Below are 22,992 nucleotides of genomic sequence, written 5' to 3' on the forward strand. Positions count from 1 at the left end.
AAACTATTAATAATTTTTTATAGCCACCACAGACCTTTGGACTGATGATTATAAAAAAATATCATATGTAACTCTAACAATTCATTTTATAAATGATTCCTGGAAACTAGATAAAATTGTATTGTTTACATGCAAATTTGAAGAGGAAAAAAAGACAGGGGAAAATATCAAAAAGGAAATTATTAGAAATTTCACCTTTTTAAATATTAATTTCATTAAAAATATTTATAAAAATCCATGTATTCTTTGTTTCAGGATACAGCAGGGCCTATTTATCGGAAATTCCAATTATTACCGACCAAGGAGCTAATATGATTAAAGCTTTTGAAAATCATAAGCGTAAATTGTGCTTCTCATTTATTAAATACAGTATTGAGAAATACTTTTGATAACAAAAATATTGAATCTTGTTCGGAGATAAATCAATGTTTTAATGACTGTAAAAGTTTAGTAACGTATATGAAACAGAGTGGGTATGTTAAATTAACTTTCTATTAAAATATATCACTACATTTTAGATTAGTTAATCGCCTCGATAAAACTCTCCACATGTGTGTTGAGACTAGGTGGAATAGTAGGTTGAATATGATTGAATCGATCTTTAATCAATTTAATGACATAATGGAAATCCTCAATTCCAGAAGAGAGTCGATTAGACTTGAAAATATTGATTATTGATTTTGAAATGATGAGGGATCTGATCAAGTTTCTGACGCCTTTTAAAATAGCGAGTGCTGAACTTAGAGTGTTTAAAACCTACTATTCACAAAGTTATTTTATGTTATCAAAAGTATTGAGTTTTTTAGCTAATCCTAGCTTAAACTATCAGCTAAACCAGCTTTCATTAAGATGCCGGGAAATATTGGTGATAAATTTAAAATAGATTTATTCAACCAAATTTCGACGTTTTTGTGCCCAAAATTTCGGGATATGAAAATGTTATCCCGGGAACATTATAAAGATTTGTGTCAACATATCAACACGTTGATTAATGCAGAGAAAATCAACAGAGATGTGATTGAGCAAAAGTCTTTAAACAACTCACCATCTAACTCGTGCTCAACCGATAAAGTAGTAAATAAAGTTTATTAAATTAATTATAAAATTATTTATTAAAAAATAATAAAGTAAATATATATCTTAATATTATTAATGAATATTTTTCTCTTAAGAAACTACAGAGCTGGTAGATACGTTTTTGGACTTCTCTCTATGGGAGGCTGACAATGCGTATTCTGTAGCGCCGAAGTTGACGAGCTAAAAAAATACCTAGATCCGAAATTATGTATTGATGACGATAATATTTTAATGGTGGAAAACAAACCATTATGAGTTTCCAAATTTAAGTAATTTAGTTCTTAAATTTCTGGCTATCCCTGCTTCGTCGGCTAGCAGTGAAAGGGCGTTTTCAGCTGCTGGTAGGGCCTTTGAGGAGAGAAGGACTCGTTTAAAGCCAGATAAACTGGACGCCTCTTTATTTATATATCATAATTATTCACTTTGTGATAATTTTGAAATTTTATAATGATATTGATGAGGTCAATATAATATAATATGTTCATTATATTTTTTATATATTTATTAACTTTTATATCATATCTATATTCGCATAAATGATGCTTATTGTATTATATAATCGTTATAATTTTTAAATTCGCTTGTATATTAATCGTTTTATAATATTTTTTACAGATTTAATAAAATGCAACTTAATATATATCTTGAATAGATTATGGCTGTCAAATAAACTTTTATTTAAGGTGGCTGAACTTATTAAATACACATAAATTTTTTTTGGGTTATTATAATATTAAAACTTAAATTGCAAAATTTTATTCGGGCCGGGCTCGGTCGGGCTCGGACAAAAAATTTTTTAATTCGGGCTCGGGTTGCCAAAAAATTACTTTGCAATTCTCTAGGCATGAGTGAACTGTCATCTCGAGAATCGGTAATGTTATGTGGGAAATCAAATTAGAGATCGGTGATATTTATATTAGAATAATAAGATAATATTGGGTATCAACCGATATTTTGTAATTTCAGTATACCTTTTATAACTTACAATTATAAATACAATAATCTATTTCCTTCTCCATTATGATGCATTATTGATTGAATTCCATTTATAAGGAAACAACATTATTACAATAATTCCATGCCTTTCCCCAAAAAGATGCTATAATTTATTTTAAGGAAACAACATTATTGCAACTATCATATCAATCTCCTTACCCAATATAATGTAATTAAACATTAGAATTATCTTACCCCTTTTGCGCGTGATGTAAATTTTTAGTGTTCATTTTTTTTTAACCAATGCATGTATATATTAGATATAATATGTGTTTATATAATAGTTAGTATGTTTATTTATTTAACAACAGAAAAAGAGAACATATCATTAAAATATATATATTAATTCTGCGGACATATACGACATACATAATTATTTTTCTTATGATAAAAAAAAACGCTAAATTATATTTGGATAATTATATATTATTATTCACCCGTTTTACTTATAATTTAGCACAAATAAAACATTACTGGTATTCTTAATTCTGAGCTAAAATCCCTACACCTCTAATAATCTCGATTTTCTCATCTATTCAGGCTAAGAAGCTCATTAAACTATCTCTTAACTGCCTATATGTTTTGTCTTACCAATGGGAACACTGTAGAACCAGTAAAACGACCGCGACTAATATTTTTGACTCCGTGATCAAGGTGACAGATTTATTATAATTTAGGAATTTCCCTGCATTGACCATAATACCCTATCTTACCGTATAGTTGATGCACTCAATTAATCTCGGAAAATAAACATACAGTTCCGTCGATGCCTCTTATACAGTCACACTCGGATCCTCTACTATAACATTTTTCCATAGCAAGTTCAATTTTTGAGAATTAGAAAGATGGATCTGAGAAAAGACCGCTTCCCAAGAAGGTTTTATTTGTTTGTTACCGAAATTATTCGTCCCAACTAATTTATTCACAATCTATTCTCACTAATTCATCATATGTTTAGATATATATATACTAAATAGCAAAGAAAATGATTGTTAGCGTAAAAAATTGTAATATGATAGCAGTTTCCATTCAGCAATCAGAAAATTATAAAAATCAAAATGATATATGACAAAAAAAATACATTTACATCTGTACATCCCTGAAATATTGGCTCCTCATTAGTAACCATCATTCTAGTTTAAATTAAAAATTGTTTAATGATGTTTAAAGATCTATAAGAACGGCAATTTTTTACAGTCTAGATATTTTTTTTTAAAGAAAAACTTTAACGCGAAAATTTTTTAACATTACAAACGAAAGTCGCGAATCCATATTTCTTAAACAAAAACTTCAACTAGAAATTTTTTAAACAGATTATACTTGTTTTTTAGGCATATATTCATTATTAAATTAAGCTCCTTTTAAAGCCTCCGATACTTATAATATATTTTTTATTTTATTTTTTATTTAGTAATTTTGTATATTTTTATATCATGTTTTAATATTTTAGTATTTAATATATTATTAAATTACCTTTTTTGTCAAATAACGTCATCAGAGTAGGTATGAGTGTATAAGATAATGACATGTAATTTGACGTTCAATTCTTTATTGCATATATATCTTATATGTTAAAATATTTTCAGATTAAATATTAAAAAAATTAATATAGATTTGTTAAATGTTAAGCTATTCTCGAGGATTAATAAAAATATTAACCCAGTCTGATCGTTCATTTACATTTGTATAAATAGAAATCATCTAGTAACCCGACATTTTTAATTTTCCAAATAAATTCTTTATGGGAAACCAAAATCTGACCTCATCTGGTTGTCAACGACACTTTAAAATAACAGCATCTTGATGAAACAATTGTCAGTATAGGTAGTCATTATTTGTCATTTGGAATAAGGATAAATGCGACATGTGAATCGAGCGCTTCGCGGGAAAAATAATAACTTAAAGGGCAAGTATTAGTCGTCTATCCCCTATGCTAAAAAAATATAAATTATTAGAATCCTATCTCCCCCTCCCTCCAAGAAATATTCAGATATAGTTCTTCTACCCATTATTTAGAGACTCATGAAACTTACTTTTATCCCTTCTTTTGCTCTTTAAAATTAAAATTATGCTAACTTTTAAAATATAAACGTTAAAAATAAAATTTAAATTAATTAATTTATCAAAAGTGTTTTCAGCGTCAATTATAAAACTTTTGATAAATAATTTATAATAATTTTGAAACATCGTGTGAAAATTTTTGTGACAATATCATTTTAAAAAAATGATATATATTTTTAACAAAAATTCCCTATTCATTTATGAGGAGTTAAAAGTGCATATTCAATAATTTTTTGAATATTTTAGCATGTTTAAATGCTTTCATAAAAATTTCCCAAATACTAATTAGTATAAAAAAACAGAAAATATATATAAATGTATATAGTATACACTTTTCAAAAGTAACGAGTTATTTTAGATAAATTTATTATGCTTCAATCGATGAAATGGTAAAATCCCTTCCGATGAGAAAGATTATATGAAATCTAGACTTTTGACAACGATGTGTTATATTAGGTGAAAAAATATAATGGCCTAAAATTACGACCATTTTTTATATTTGCCGGGACACCTTGATCTTGACCCTAAGATTTACTCTGTCAATGGCATGAAAGAAAAGAAGAAGAAAAAAAATTTGGCATGAAAAGAGCTTATAAGAACATTTGGAGACTGTTATATCGAATATAATTGGGAACTCTCCCATTCATTCCCAGTCTTATTTAGAAGGCCCTAGAGAATCGCAAATACAATTTGTATAAGCAACTTAGATGTGAAAGTATGAATCTAAGCAACAAAAGATAGAAACGCTAATTTAAACATACAGCTGTTTAAAAAATTGTGAGGAAAAAAGATTCCTCAATGAGTATAATCGAAATACTCAGCTTTAGAAAAATAATGTTGTCATCTTTGACCCCACCTCAATATAAGTTTCTCTTATACGGACCTATTTATATTTGATATTGATTTAAAATTATAAGTATTATCCCTAATCCATTATAGTTTTGAACTGAGCATATACATAAAGTAAGAAGATTTAAAAGTGATATGGAAACGAGAATTGATTTTATTCACTTATAAAAAACACCATTATAAAATGAGAAGGCAAAAAATGTATACACACTTTAAAACTTTTTAATTTTAAAAACAAAAATATATTGTAGACGTGATAATTTAACATAAAATCATTTCAAAATATTTATATTTTAATAAATATATTTTGATAAGAAAACATGATTATATAGTTATATCTGTCACTCAAACTTTTGAGACATAGATAGGTTTGAAATGTATGATCACCTAACGAACATAGTTGATTAGCAGGGGCGGTAACCAATGGGAAAAAAAAATTTTAATCGAAAAAAGTGAAAAACCAAAATTGTTTTTATAAAAATCTAATATAGACAAAGGGACCTAAAGATTTCCAATAAAATTCATGGGGAAAAAAATTGGTCTAATAGTGCCTTCCCAATCCCTTTAGTAAAATACTGGACACGCCTATGTTGTCTAGTGTAGCAGCGCCCATCAAAAGGCACTTTCTGAACTGGTTGAAGAGGGTGGAGTTGTTAAACAAACCTTGGCCAAAAAATAAAAGCTTCATATGATTTCTATGAACTTGCTGGATTAGAACTTTCGTCCTGATATATTATCATACTTATTTAACAAGCACACATATGAACGCTATTCATAATAAACTTATATAAAAAAAATAACCATAAATTATTTATTAGAGATCACTTGGGGGGGGGGAAAGGTATTGTCATTTTTTATGGTTATTAGGTAATAAAATATAAAAATATGCACTATATTAATAGCATTAAATTAGGCATATTAATGATTTATGTGAGTATAAGCATCATTTATATAATATTAATGATAATTTATTTAATATCAAAATTGACTTCCATGTATATGACAAGGACGATAAACGTTTCAATTTTTCGTTGGAGCGGGGGGGGGGGGGTGGAAAAAATGATCCTCAGCTCCTAAATCTCGTCGTTCATTTAAGGCCACTGATGATATTACACTCTAATAACTACCTCCTAACCAAAATCAAAATAAATAATCAATAAAAATGTAATCATAAATTTAAAATTAGCAAAATTCCCCCCCATCTTCTTTACACTTTACCTCTCTTCAATTTTCGGTGATTTATAAACCCTCCCACTCCGGTACTGTTGTTTTAATCGAACTAAACCGAGTCGGTCCAAACAGATCTAATCCAAATTTTGGCTATTGCTCGACTCCTAACCCAAACATGGATTGTTCTTTTTCGACTCCGACTCAAAGTTCGGGTCGTTCTTTTACGGGCTTCACCCCAAGTCCTAAATTTGTGGTCGGTTTTAATCAAGACTACAAAAGGTTTGGTCATTTCTAACGTCCAAAAGTCGACGACTAGGGCTGACTCCAATAAATATAATATTAAATAATAGTTAGATATTAATATTATGGGTGGGAAGGTTAATCAAACATTTCTATTTATAATGTTCCGACTAACTATATAATCTTATTTTAAAAACGATTCAGATTTTGGGTCGAGGTCGTTTTCGACTTCGACTCTAGCGGAGGTCAATAAAACCGACCCGAACTTTGGGTTGGTGTCATGACTCGCGGGTTTATAACTATATTACACTTCGGTATAAGTTCGTTAGTAGTATATTTAAGTTAACGCCAACATTCCTTAGCTAATAAATCTAGTAGGGGGAGTATTTTTATCATGCATAGAATTGGAAATAGTACACGAACGACTGGTAGACATATTATTTTGTAAATCTTTGGACCGTTAATGTCGCAATATGTTTTTTCGGGCTGTTATATACAATATGGTTGAACCTGGTAAATGTAACACGTTTGACAATGTATTTATAATTCTTAATATTATGTTATTTCATTTTTGTATATTAATATAAAAAACTTTTCTTAAAATATTAATTTCTAATGTAGAGAGATTATGAATAAAACTACGCTTAAATATGTTGGATTATTTGGTTCTTCTAGCACATAGTTTATTATAAAAATGTAACCCCAGGCTCCCCTTATATTGCATTGGTCAATATCATGATAGGTTTTAGATAGAAAATTACATAATTTTGCCGATATTCAGATCACCATAAATATAAAGATATTTACCATAAACTTTTATAAACTAGTTTTTTTGATATTAGTTTTATTTAAATTTATATAACAAAAAAAATTATATTGGTATTGGTTTTGGCATCCCAATACTTTTATTTGCCTAATTTCTTATTTAATTCTTATAAGATAATATAATTAAAAGCTCCAAAATGCTTCATCTTCAAAGTATATCTAGAGTCCAAATATCATTTTCCCTACTTACGATAATAAAATAAACCCCCCCCCCCCCCCCTTCACCCTTCCCAAGCATAGGATTTTTTTGATTTGCTTTGACGATATATCACTAATATACTAAATTCCACTATTAAAGGAAATAATCTTTCTATCCCATAAATGTCCTCATAAATTTCAATATCGGGAAAGTAAGTATTTTTTTTAAAGATTGCACGAACTATGGACACTAGTGTTGTTAAACGGAACTCACTATTTTAGCCAGAATAATATTGCCTAAGTCTCGAGATTTCTCTAATAGATGTCCTTGTGTCATCTATGAGCAAGATCTTTAGGCGTGCATAATATTTTTCTCATATAAAACGCTAAGTTTGCCGCATTTTTAAAAAAAATTAGGCAGTTTACGTGTAATAATTCTATATTCAAATTTTGTGAACCTGGAAGATGGAAAACAACTAAGCTCACACATTCAATATTTATAATTTGCTCTTATTTATGCTATCCTCATCATCACAATTCACAACAACACTGAAGTGTGATAAGACATCGTGTTGACGATTAAATTTAAAAAATAAAAATATTTTGTTTAACAAAAATAATGAAAACATCATTTTTTACTTTTAAAAACTTGAAAGAAAATGTTTAGATATTTTTTTTTTAAAAAAAATAATTTATTTAAGCCAATAAACCAAATACATTTTAAGTCGGCTAAAAAAAATTAGGCAAGACCAAGTGTTTTTTAGCCTAAAACTATCACTCAGGCTTTTCGGGGTTAATCTTAAAAAGATAGAGAGGCTCAAATTTGGAAAGAGATTAATATAAATTAAAACGCCTCGATATTAACGGATTTTCTTCGGCAAATGCCTGAAGATTGAGATTTAAATGCTGCATTAAAAGATAAATTTATATTAGGAATAAAAAAATCCAAAAACCGAGTTAGCTCGTATTAGCCATCACCCAATTATATTCAATTACACTAACTTTATAAAAAAAAAGAGTGTAAATTGAAGAATTTTTTTTATATTTTGACTTCAGAATAGGTCAGTACAAAAAAAAAACCCTTCCTCCCCTAAATAAAAACGATCCAAAAGTATTCTAAATATCCCATTCATGCTCAATCTTGACGAATTTAGAAACTAAGTGTAATCAAAGGGATTTGTCTAATATACATTTCTAAAATAGAAAATAATTCGGCCAGAAAGTTCGCATCTAATTCTGAACTAGGATGGTATATCTGGAAATAATTGTCCGGCTAACCAACATAATAACTCATCTTAATCCTATTTTCTTGGTATTTCTCAGCTCTGTCCCGAATAAAATTTTTCTACCTCTAAGCTGAATTGCTGTTCTATATTTTTGGGAATAATATTTTTTTATTTGATCCCCTAGTCTGGATCTAGGGTCTGTGCTCGGAGTTCGTGCTCATAACTGGCCTGGTCTATATTTAGAACCCAAATTCACAACCAACCAATTAACAACACTATGCTTAGGTGAATAAACGGATTTGAAATTTTTTTCATAAATCAGATTATCCAAAAAAAAACCTACCACTTTATATATTGTACATTATAAACAAGTTGAATTTTTTTTTATAATCTATCGCAATAATTAGGATTAAATTATCATATTTTTTAAAAAAAAATTGTAGTTTCTATAATCTCCTATTATAATAAAAAATTATAACCTACGTTTTTCGTTTTTGTTTTTTTTTAATTTTAAAGTATTTTAAAAGTATATAGGACTTAATATAAAAAATAGTAATTACTCGGTGAAAAAATTTTTTTTAAAACTATAAAACATTAGATAGAACCAGGCTCGGCTTAGCTTATAAAAAATTGGTAATTTATTTCTATAGCGAATTTCTCGTTGCTGATATTTTTTTTTGGTGCGATTGTCGGAGCCAAGATTTTTTTTTCCTTAGAAAGATTTACCGGAAATTTTTGCCTCCTCTCCCATAAAAAACCCCTCTTTGGTTATATAAAATTTGTTTGACGTTTATCTCAAATAATTATGAATAGAGCGATCTATCGTAAAGAGGATAGTCCTTGGACAGTTATGTTTTTTTGGGGGGGGGGTCAGACTTTAATGTAGGGGTAGTGATGCCTTAATGCTGATAGGTGAAGGGTATACCGGGGCACGACGTCAATCAAATATTTTAACCGTTTTGGGGCTAAATAACTCATATTTGGTTTGAAAGGGATATTTTTATATATCTTTTCTACCAATGTACCCAGGATACAGAACTTCCCAAACCAAGAGATATTATTAGCGAAGTTAAGAATTTTTCGTTTCAATTTAATTATTTGTTAAAAACAATTCATAAAAAACTTCAAGACTTTTCTGGGACATTCTCTTATCGATTCTGCTAGAATGTTAAAAGTTTGTTCGAAAATTCATCTAGAAATATTGCATTTCAAATTTAACTGCCTTCTCACTACAGATAAGGGGCCGATTAGAGAAATTTTACATCTTTCACAGATTAAGGACTAATTTCTAAACTATGAGAAAATAGGTTTCAGAGCTTTTTTTGAGAGACTATCATAAGCCTGATTAGGTCGTTTTTTTTTTCAAAACGACCCGATTAAGATTTTAGCTAAAATGATATCATGTTAAGCATCGAGGTTTGGCAGATAAGTACAAGCATTTCTGTCAGCTACTCTCAAAATCTTTAGGGCTTACGCTATGTTATTTTTCGGTTATAACCTTAAGCGGGTCGGGCTGTTTTTTTAAAATCTACCCTAATAAAGGATTTTTTGTAATTTTTTTTGTTTATTGCAAAGTGTGAAAATATCAAAATAACCCCTGTCTTCCCCTAACCTATTCCTCTTCTTTTTTATTTAATATCTAAAAGTTATATTATTCAGAAGGGCTTCAGCTAGGGAGTCAAAAGTCATTTTAAGTGAAATCTATAATTTAATTATTTTTTAAAAAAATTGTTATTTCTTTTAGGAAGCAGAAGGGGTGGGGGCAGAAGGGGCGGGGGCAGAAGAGGCGGGGGCAGAAGGGGGGTGGGTAGTAAGGGAGGGGGTAATAAGAGAGGAGGATCATTCGTTTAAAAAGTGATATTTTTTAAGAAAATGTGAAAATTTTCTCCGGAATTATTTTTCTCATCATCCTTTCCTCTAGGTTAACACCTATCAAAAAACACGAAATCAAAATTGAATATTTTTCATTTGTTCGTAATAGTTGATTCGTAAATGTCGAATCGAATAATTCCTTATTCGCCATTTCGCACGAATGATAAATATATTATTCGATTTGATTTGTCAAATTTGTCGAATTTGTCGAGATTCGATTTGAAAATTAAATTCAATAGCTATTACCAGCTCTATTGCTGTTTAAAACAAGCTTTTGACTTAAAAATTTATCTAATCCTCTCTAAATTAGTCTCAATTTAAAGACTGAGGACAATATTTAAATATTTTTCTTTCTTTTCTTTTCTTTCTTTCTTTCTTTCTTTCTTTCTTTCTTTCTTTCTTTCTTTCTTTCTTTCTTTCTTTCTTTCTTTCTTTCTTTCTTTCTTTCTTTCTTTCTTTCTTTCTTTCTTTCTTTCTTTCTTTCTTTCTTTCTTTCTTTCTTTCTTTCTTTCTTTCTTTCTTTCTTTCTTTCTTTCTTTCTTTCTTTCTTTCTTTCTTTCTTTCTTTCTTTCTTTCTTTCTTTCTTTCTTTCTTTCTTTCTTTCTTTCTTTCTTTCTTTCTTTCTTTTTCGTAAAAATTTTTTTGAAATTTGAATAGGTTAGTAATAAAAATTGTCAGTCAATCTATATTACTCATTTCTCCAATATACATTTATAACCCCACATTTATAATTTTAATTAATTAAAATATTTTTTTGTGAAAAATATCTTAAATTTATATGGAAAGTAATTTTCCCACCTTAGCTTTAAAAATACTTCATTTAATTAAAATTCAAAGAATATATTAAATAAAATATTTTAAAAAGTTGAGAATTTTGCAATTTTTAGGTAAATTGCTTATATTTAAAACATTTTTTTTTATTAAATTTTCATTTTTTATTTTAAAATATAATATAATATTTTAACATTTACATTTAAACTGTGTAAGTGTGTAAATATAAAAAGATTAATATTAAATTACTATTTCTGAACTCTCATTGGTTATTTATTCTGTCATTTTTTTTTGTGCATATTTTTTAAGATAATTTGCAAATTGAAAATTTGGCTTTTCGGCAAACCTTACTACTGATGAATTGGTAACTTTTACAGAGTAAAGTTTGATAAAAAATATCCAACGATCTTCAGGGGAAGAAATACTGGTCAAAATTATTTAACCGTCAGAATCTTAGCCTGATAGCCTAGCATAGTTTTTTAGCCCAGGCTTATTTAAAAATATATTTTTACTAGGAGTATAGCTTATGGGGGTGTATCACTCCAGAATGCGAATTTTCAAGATTTATCAGGAGAATTTAATTATATGGTGAAAATAACGCTTAAAAATAGGAATTAAGGAATTAAGAATTAAATACAACGATTCATATGAATGATAATTAGATTTTTAAAAAAATATATATTATTATTATATTGAAAAATTATCAAAGAATTTTGAAATATATAAGAAATTTTTTACTTTAAATGGATAAGAAATTTATTCATGGGGAATTGGGAATCACTCAAATATCAAAAAACATGATTTAGCCGGAAATATATTCCACTTAGGAGTAAAAGACCAAGAGTTTTAAGACGATTTTAACGTGAACTTTTGAATTTATTCTAATATTATGTTTTTTCAATAAATGTATAATACAAATAATTACGCATAACGTTTTTTATTATGTATCATTTTTATCTTGGAGAAGTAATGCGATTACAAGTTTTAAAAATGTATCATTTAAATTTTACATGCAAAATTTTGTTTTATCATTTTTTTTATTAAATTTACAATGTGATACATTAGATTAGAGAAATATCGCGAACATGGGAAATATTGAAAGTTTGAATTGATTACATTATACTTCCAGTTTAGAATGACACTTATACAAGTTTTAAATAGACCGGGGCTTAATGGCCGCGGGCGGTTTAAAAAGAGAAACGTCTTTATCAATAACTTTTTTATCGTTTGGGTCTGATCGTTTCAAATTTTGGTTAAATAGGTGCATTTATATATATATATATATATATGTTAGCCGTCATTGTGCTCCGGCGATGCGTTATTTTTTCAACTTTAAATCATAAAAATTTTGATTTTACCCAAAATTTTTTCTATCATGTTTGGAATACCACCTTATAAATATGAGAAAATTTCTACTACGAGCTTTTTTCAACTTAATATAATTTGTATTAGTTTTTCCCTTAGATTTTTTTTGGTATAATTTTTGAATGACTCAAAGGTTAACGGCAAAATTTTTTAAAATTCATAAGATATGTACCCCGCCGGAATACACTTTTGGTTAAATTTTTAAATTTTAGCGCTCAAAAAAAATTGATTTAAATTTGAAAAAAAATAACACATTTTGCCGGAAGCTAATTAATATCTACCATATGTTCGTTTAGTAGTGGGAGCTCGGCATTCAAATGATATTGTTCGAAAAATAATTTTTTTGGCCACTTTTCACCAACCTTTTTATTTGGTTTTTTTTTTGAGTCCAACATTACCCTTTAGAATTTTATCCAATAAGCTATTTAATAAACTTGGACTGGGATTTATACCTGATTTGAAATAACTTTTGAAGTCAGAATCTGGGGTAATAGGGTTAGGGGCAAAATAGAAAAATCTGAGGGGTAAGAATTTCTCGGGGTAACAGCTTCACAAAATATTTGACGGGTTTTTTTTGCCTATGGGATCTCTACCAACTTAATCCTAATAATTTTACCGATTACATTTGTAATGATCGTTCTAGAGATTAAAACTATTTTGAAATGACTTATTCCTATAATCTCGGAATAGCTATTGAGGGTATGAAGCAAATTCGTCGTTAAAATATAAGAGTGGAAATGGAGATGAGGAAATGGTAGGATTGTTAGGGGAAGGGTTGGAAGGAGAGGAATGAAGTCTGGTTTTATTAAACTTAATTTTGATGATTTTCAAAGATTGGCTAATACTGCTCTTAAAAAATATTTGAATGGAGTAGGTAAAATTAAAAAAGATTTTTTATTTTTGAAAGAGAGAAATTTTTTTTTAAAAGATATAATTATAATCATTGAGAAAAAAAAGTGTGAAAATATTATATAATGAAGATTATTGGTATATAAAATACTAACAATATTAGAAAATTTATTTATATATATATATGTTAGCGGCAATGTGAAAATTCCGGCAATGGAATTTTTTCGGCAATGTGAGGTAGTGGTAGGCAGTGTAAATTTGAGATTTCGGCTTAATATTAATTTATTATTTATTTAATATTAATTTATTTTTTGATATAATATTTTAATTTGTTATATTATCTTTTTAAATATATTTTTTGATTGATATTTTTTTTTAATATATTATAATATATTATAATTTGTTATATATTTTTTTACATATTTTTTTTGATAGATATTTTATTTTAATATAATTATTTTTTTATATATTTTTTTTTGACTTATATTTTTTTTTTAATATAATTTTATTTATATATTTTTTTTAATATAATTACTTTTTTAAATATTTATTTTTGACGTAGATTTTTTTTGATAGATAATTTTTTTTTGTTTTTGGTTTATATTATTTTTTAAATAAAACTTTAGAGGTAATATATAATATATTTTTTTTGATATTTTTTTTTAAGTATATTGAAATAATATATTATAATTTGTTATATTATTTTTTACATATTTTTTTTGATTGATATATTTATTTTTTACGTAGATTTTTTTTGATAGCTAATTTTTTTTTGTTTTTTGGTTTATATTATTTTTTAAATAAAACTTTAGAGGTAATATATTTTAATTTGTTATATTATTTTATTTTTTTTTGATTGATATTTTTTTTTAAATAATTTTTAGGTAATATATTTTAATTTGTTATATTATTTTTTTATATTCTTGATTGATATTTTTATTATAATGGTTTTTTATGTATTTATTTTTCACGTAAATTTTATCTTGATATATTTTTTGATAGCTAAATTTTTTTTAATAATTTTTTGTGTTATATTATTTTTTTAAATATATTTTTTGATTGATATTTTTTTTAAGATAATTTTTAGAAAATATATTTTAATTTGTTATATTATTTTTATATATATTTTTTGACTGATATTTTTTATTATAATGGTTTTTTATGTATTTATTTTTCACGTAAATTTTTTCTTGATATATTTTTTGATAGCTAAATTTTTTTTTTTTGATTGATATTTTTTTTTAGAGATAAGATATTTTAATTTGTCATAATTTTTTTAAATATATTTTTTGATTGATATTTTTTTTAAATGATTTTTATATAATTTATTTTTAACGTAATTTTTAATCTTTTGATTCCTCATTTTATAGGTAAAAGTGACAAAAGGTATAATCGTAAATTTTGAACTTTTTTAAGTTTTTAAAAGCAATTTTCAGTGAAGATGTATTATAGAAAAGTGACAATTGTCATAATTGTTATTTTTGAACATTTTTTAGTTTTTTTAAAGTAAATAGGTAAAAATATGTTTTGTAAAAATGTTAAATTAATATTTCAGTGAAGATGTATTATGGAAAAGTGACAATTGTCATTATCGTTATTTTTGAACATTTTTTAGTTTTTTTAAAGTAAATAGGTAAAAATATGTTTAGTAAACGTGATTAATATTTCAGTGAAGATGTACTATGGAAAAGTGACAATTGTCATAATCGTTATTTTTGAACATTTTTTAGTTTTTTTAAAGTAAATAGGTAAAAATATGTTTTGTAAAAATGTTAAATTAATATTTCAGTTAAGATGTATTATGGAAAAGTGACAATTGTCATAATCGTTATTGAACATTTTTTAGTTTTTTTAAAGTAAATAGGTAAAAATATGTTTAGTAAAGGTGTTAAATTAATATTTCAGTGAAGATGTACTATGGAAAAGTGACAATTGTCATAGTCGTTATTTTTGAACTTTTTTGATTTTTTTTAAAGTAAATAGTTAAAATTATATTTTGTAAAAATGTTAAATTAATATTTCAGTGAAGATGTACTATGGAAAAGTGACAATTGTCATAATCGTTATTTTTGAACATTTTTTAGTTTTTTTAAAGTAAATTGGTAAAAATATGTTTTGTAAAAATGTTAAATTAATATTTCAGTGAAGATGTACTATGGAAAAGTGACAATTGTCATAATCGTTATTTTTGAACATTTTTTAGTTTTTTTAAAGTAAATAGGTAAAAATATGTTTTGTAAAAATGTTAAATTAATATTTCAGTGAAGATGTACTATGGAAAAGTGACAATTGTCATAATCGTTATTTTTGAACTTTTTTTATTTTTTTTAAAGTAAATAGTTAAAATTATGTTTTGTAAAAATGTTAAATTAATATTTCAGTGAAGATGTACTATGGAAAAGTGACAATTGTCATAATCGTTATTTTTGAACATTTTTTAGTTTTTTTTAAAGTAAAGGTAAAAATATGTTTAGTAAACGTGTTAAATTAATATTTCAGTGTAGATGTACTATGGAAAAGTGACAATTGTCATAATCGTTATTTTTGAACATTTTTTAGTTTTTTTTAAGTAAATAGTTAAAATTATGTTTTGTAAAAATGTTAAATTAAAATTTCAGATGAACTTATAATGTTTGACGCATAATCTTAGTAATAAATATAAGGGCTATTAGTATTTAATGTTCGCTATATTGCAACATAGTTAATTGCTAAAATTTATTTCGTTTATAAATATATTCATGAAAATCTATTTAGTGATAGATATACATCTCAATAGCTCTAACTTGTAATTTAAGATAGTTCACTAAAGTGAATAAATATTTAAAATATATTTACTCACAGAATTGAAATAAATAATCAAAGATATTATAGTTAGTTGATATACAAATAACCGATGCAGGATTCATATTTAAATATTTCGCAGTTAATATTTTAGGAAAAAATAAATTAATCCTAAAAATATTTTATTTATACATCGGTCTACTATTATAAATTATGTTAAAAAACATTTCTGGCTGCTATGAAGATTAAGGTGTAATCGTAATAGTAAAATTTTTTATCATTTGAGGTCATTAATGTATTCATGCTGAAATCTCGAGATTAATCAAATCAAGGCATTGACGATTTGCAGGAAAATAATTCATCTTTAATTTTCAATATATAAATAATAGCGAATTTAGGAATTTTAATGTTAATATTCCTGTTAGTGTCTATATAATATAAAACATATCTAAACTGAAATTTTAATTTAACACGTTTACTAAACATATTTTTACCTATTTACTTTAAAAAAACTAAAAAATGTTCAAAAATAACGATTATGACAATTGTCACTTTTCCATAGTACATCTTCAGTGAAATATTAATTTAACATTTTTACAAAACATATTTTTACCTAATTACTTTAAAAAAACTAAAAAATGTTCAAAAATAAGGATTATGACAATTGTCACTTTTCCATAGTACATCTTCAGTGAAATATTAATTTAACATTTTTACAAAACATAATTTTAACTATTTACTTTAAAAAATATCAAAAAAGTTCAAAAATAACGATTATGACAATTGTCACTTTTCCATAGTACATCTTCACTGAAATATTAATTTAACATTTTTACAAAACATTATTTTTACCTATTTACTTTAAAAAAACTAAAAAATGTTCAAAAATAACGATTATGACAATTGTCATTTTTCCATAGTACATCTTCACTGAAATATTAATTTAACATTTTTACAAAACATATTTTTACCTATTTACTTTAAAAAAACTAAAAAATGTTCAAAAATAACGATTATGACAATTGTCACTTTTTCATAGTACATCTTCACTGAAATATTAATTTTACATGTTTACAAAACATAATTTTACCTATTTACTTTAAAAAAACTAAAAAATGTTCAAAAATAACGAGTATGACAATTGTCACTTTTCCATAGTACATCTTCACTGAAATATTAATTTAACATTTTTACAAAACATAATTTTAACTATTTACTTTAAAAAAATCAAAAAAGTTCAAAAATAACGACTATGACAATTGTCACTTTTCCATAGTACATCTTCGCTGAAATATTAATTTAACACGTTTACTAAACATATTTTTACCTATTTACTTTAAAAAAATTAAAAAATGTTCAAAAATAACGATTATGACAATTGTCACTTTTCTATAGTACATCTTCACTGAAATATTAATTTAACATTTTTACAAAACATATTTTTACCTATTTACTTTAAAAATTCTAAAATAACGATTATGACAATTGTCACTTTTCCATAATACATCTTCACTGAAATATTAATTTAACATTTTTACAAAACATATTTTTACCTATTTACTTTAAAAATTCAAAAATAACGATTATGACAATTGTCACTTTTCCATAGTACATCTTCACTGAAATATTAATTTAACATTTTTACAAAACATAATTTTAACTATTTACTTTAAAAAAACTAAAAAATGTTCAAAAATAACGATTATGACAATTGTCACTTTTCCATAGTACATCTTTACTGAAATATTAATTAACATTTTTACAAAACATATTTTTACCTATTTACTTTAAAAAAACTAAAAAATGTTCAAAAATAACGATTATGACAATTGTCACTTTTCCATAGTACATCTTCACTGAAATATTAATTTAACATTTTTACAAAACATATTTTTACCTATTTACTTTAAAAAAACTAAAAAATGTTCAAAAATAACGATTATGACAATTGTCACTTTTCCATAGTACATCTTCACTGAAATATTAATTTAACATTTTTACAAAACATATTTTTACCTATTTACTTTAAAAAAACTAAAAAATGTTCAAAAATAACGATTATGACAATTGTCACTTTTCCATAGTACATCTTCACTGAAATATTAATTTAACATTTTTACAAAACATAATTTTAACTATTTACTTTAAAAAAAATCAAAAAAGTTCAAAAATAACGATTATGACAATTGTCACTTTTCCATAGTACATCTTCACTGAAATATTAATTTAACATTTTTACAAAACATATTTTTAACTATTTACTTTAAAAAAAATCAAAAAAGTTCAAAAATAACGATTATGACAATTGTCACTTTTCCATAGTACATCTTCACTGAAATATTAATTTAACATTTTTACAAAACATATTTTTACCTATTTACTTTAAAAAACTAAAAAATGTTCAAAAATAACGATTATGACAATTGTCACTTTTCCATAGTACATCTTCACTGAAATATTAATTTAACATTTTTACAAAACATATTTTTACCTATTTATTTTAAAAAAACTAAAAAATGTTCAAAATAACAATTATGACAATTGTCACTTTTCTATAATACATCTTCACTGAAAATTGCTTTTAAAAACTTAAAAAGTTCAAAAATTACGATTATACCTTTTGTCACTTTTACCTATAAAATTAGGAATCAAAAGATATAAATTAGAAAAAATTACGTTAAAAATAAATTATATAAAAATCATTTAAAAAAAATATCAATCAAAAAATATATTTAAAAAAAATTATGACAAATTAAAATATCTTATCTCTAAAAAAAATATCAATCAAAAAATATATTTAAATAAATAATAATAACACAAATAAAAAAAAATTTAGCTATCAAAAAATATATCAAAAAAAAATTTACGTGAAAAATAAATACATAAAAAAACCATTATATTAAAAAATATCAATCAAAAAATATATAAAAAAATAATATAACAAATTAAAATATATTATCTAAAAATTATTTTAAAAAAAATATCAATCAAAAAATATATTTAAAAAAATAATATAACACAAAAAATAAAAAAAAATTTAGATATCAAAAAATATATCAAGAAAAAAATTTACGTGAAAAATAAATACATTAAAAACCATTATATTAAAAAATATCAATCAAAAAATATATAAAAAATAATATAACAAATTAAAATATATTATCTAAAATTATTTTAAAAAAAATATCAATCAAAAAATATATTTAAAAAAATAATATAACACAAAAAATATATAGCAAAAAATAAAAAAAATATTTAGTCAAAAAATATATCAAGAAAAAATTTACCTGAAAAATAAATACATAAAAAACCATTATAATAAAAAACATAAAAAACCATTATAATAAAAAATATCAATCAAAAAATATATAAAAAATTAATATAACAAATTAAAATATATTATAATATATTTCAATATATTTAAAAAAAAATATCAATCAAATAATATATTTAAAAAACATATTATTATATCTAAAAAAAATAATATAAATTATCAAATAAAATTTTAATCTTAAAAAAATTATTAATAATAAAAACAAAATTATTAATAATATAATATTACAAAAATAACACATTGCCGAAATCTCACATTTACATTGCCTACCACTACCTCACATTGCCGCTAACATATATAAGTAAAAATGTTCATGTATTTATAGAGTAATAGTTGCAAAAGGTTTAAATTTTTCAAAAATCAATATTTAATTTAAAATTAATTAAAATAATTCAGATACCTTTTTTTTCTTCTTATTATTATTATTATTATAAAATGATATTAATATTAAATACCAAATAAAGTTTTACATTCCAGAGAAAGAAAAAAAATTTAATTACAATTAGACTTTAATGATTTTTCTAACCAAGTTGTTAAAATAAATATAAAAAAATTTTCTTTGTTGAAGATATTAAGTAGTGTATATATATATTATATATATATATATACATATTTGATTTCATTTTCTAATTAATTATAACCTATAAGATATGTTACCTAAAGATTAAATCTATATACATAGTGATATACTATAATAAATAACTAAATACAAAATATTAGGTCCAGCACCAGATTCGAAAAAAATCTTCACTGTCATTTCATAATTTTTCAGCTCCGTTCCGCCTTGGAAATTCTTAAAATTTTTGTTATTATTGTTAATAAATTGGCTGTATTTTTTCAGCAAAATATAAGTTCTCAAAGAAAAATTTTTTAAAATTATTAACAGTAAATGAAGATTTAAATGCTCCTTCATAACGATTTTCTAACATTTGTATATATATATATATATAACTGATTTAATTAATATTTAAAATTATAATTAACATAAAGGAGAAATTAAAAAAATAAAATATAAAATAATATATTTAGGTTTTTGAATCGGCTAGGCTTAATGATTTATTTATTGTTTTTATTATAGGGCCGAATTAGACCCTGTCCAGGCTCAGATTTTAATTTTGAAATTTTTTTAAACCGGGCTAGGCTTGGATAGGGTTTTTTTTAAAATCATTCTTATTCATATTTAAAAAAAAATATTTAAATCATAATACATCATTTTTCAGGCATTAAGAGAGTGCTAGAAGCGGTGACAAAAAAAAACAAAATGTTAGAATTTGCAAAAAGTGGTTTTTTAAATAGTTTTTTTTATCTAAATTACCTTACATCGATGCCCTTTCTGGTTTCGTATTTAATTAGCTGTGGTCGAAATCAAATCAATGATAGCCCAAATGAATATTAGTTCGGGTTTCAAATGGGATAAATAAATAACAACTTGTTGAATTTCAAAATCACCTGTTTTTGCCTATGCCGAAAGAAGCTCTGTAAAAGTCGCCATAAATTAATGAGACAGACAAAGGGAAAAGGCTTCATAATTCATAAATATTTATTTTTATCTTTTCTTTTTTTTTTTAAATATAGAGAAATACTTTCATAAAAAAAAAAAAACAATTTGATATATGGAAAAGTTTAAAATATAAAATTTATTGCGAAAAAAAATTTTATTTTTCCAAAAAAATCTCAAACTATGGGCGGGCGGGTTAAGGAAATTTATAATTTTTGTTCAAAAACAAAGTAAAGAATATCATAATTAAATTATGATCAATAACAATATTTCCTTTTTTTTTTTATTGTGCCAATAGTTTTTTTTTTCTTCTTTAAGTGAAGAACACTTTACTAGTTTTTCGACATGTTTATTTAATTTTTCCCCGCCATATATAATGTCTCGTAAGGGGATTACATTGTAGTAATTACCCGGATGTCCCGTATGCAATATATGCAAAACTCTTTTTTGAAAGTGAGTACGGAATGATTAATCTGCCAATTCCAAAAATTTTCTATTTCATCTATTCTTGTTCTAAAAGCTTTGTAAATATGATTGTATATTTGTACCATTTTCTTGATAGAGTTAATGTGTCATAAGTAAGATTTCTTGTATATTTCACTGTTTTATTTTCACTTGTTATTCTATCATCATTTTTCTCTATTGGGTTTCGCAATATGGCATCTGCAATTACAATTATTAGCGCTATTCTTGTACATTATATTATAATCATATGGAGATAATTTATAAGCCCGACGCAATAATCTTTGATTTGTTAATGAACTTAAATCTCTGTTATTACCATATATCATTATTAAAGGTTTGTGGTCTGTTTAAATTTTAAATTTACGTCCTTACAAATAGTTGTGAGATTTTTCTATGCCGTTTATTATTGCTTTTGCTTCTTTGTCTATAGGAGCGTCTTGTAAAGTTCTTGAGGTGTAAGCTATTGGAAATTCGTTACCATTATCAAATTTTTGCATGAATCCAAATCCTTGGTTAGATGCATCTGTTTCTAATATTAACTCGAGGTCTGGCTTATAAAACTGCATAGTATTTTGTTCTGTTACTATTCCGAATAGCATAAAACGATTACGTGAATAGCACGGTATTTTATTGTTCAATGGCAGATTAATCTTCGTACTCACTTCGAAAAAGAGTTTTACATATATTGCATACGGGACATCCTGATCTCACCTGAGGAAGAAGATATACTTCAGACAGATATCCTACTTTGGTGGAAACGACAAGAGATTTGCCAAAGCTATCAAGATTAGCAAGAAAAATATTGGCAATTCCTGCAACTAGTGCTTCTTCTGAACAAAGATTTAGCATTGCTGGAAGGTTTTTAGAACAAAGAAGAACGTGTTTGAATCCAGAAAATGTCGATTTATTATTATTTTTGCATTTATAAATATATATATATAATATCAATTTTATATTATAATATTTTTTTATGCTTAAATTAATTTCCTAAATTATAAACTTTTTGTTGAGGTGTAATGCTGAAATATTTTTATTAGATACTTAAAAAATTGAAAGAATGGCCCTTATTAAATTTTGTAAGTGGACTTGGGCTAAAAATTTTTATAAATAATGGGCGGGCGGGTTAGACTAATGGGTGGGCGGACGGTTAAGGGTGTGAACCTCGAAATTGAAGTGTCGTAAGAAAATGGCGGCTTAAACTTTGTTGAGTGTTCCTAAGCCGGCTGCGCTCTTGTGAATTCGAATCGCGAAGTTGTTATTTATTTATCCCATTTGAACCCGAGACTAATACTCATTTGGGCTAGCCTTGATTTGATTTGGACCACAGCTAATTTGTTCCAGCTGCGGGTAAATTAACCCGGTCCGAATCCAGACCAGGGCATTGAGAGGTAAGGTACTTAAAAAAATTATTTTAAAATTTTAAAAATATCGAATATTATTATATATATATATATATTATTTACTTTGGCTTAAAT

Source organism: Gordionus sp. m RMFG-2023, chromosome 5 (assembly GCF_954871325.1).
Source record: "Gordionus sp. m RMFG-2023 chromosome 5, tfGorSpeb1-WG-v2, whole genome shotgun sequence".
Taxonomy (NCBI): domain Eukaryota; kingdom Metazoa; phylum Nematomorpha; class Gordioida; order Chordodea; family Parachordodidae; genus Gordionus; species Gordionus sp. m RMFG-2023.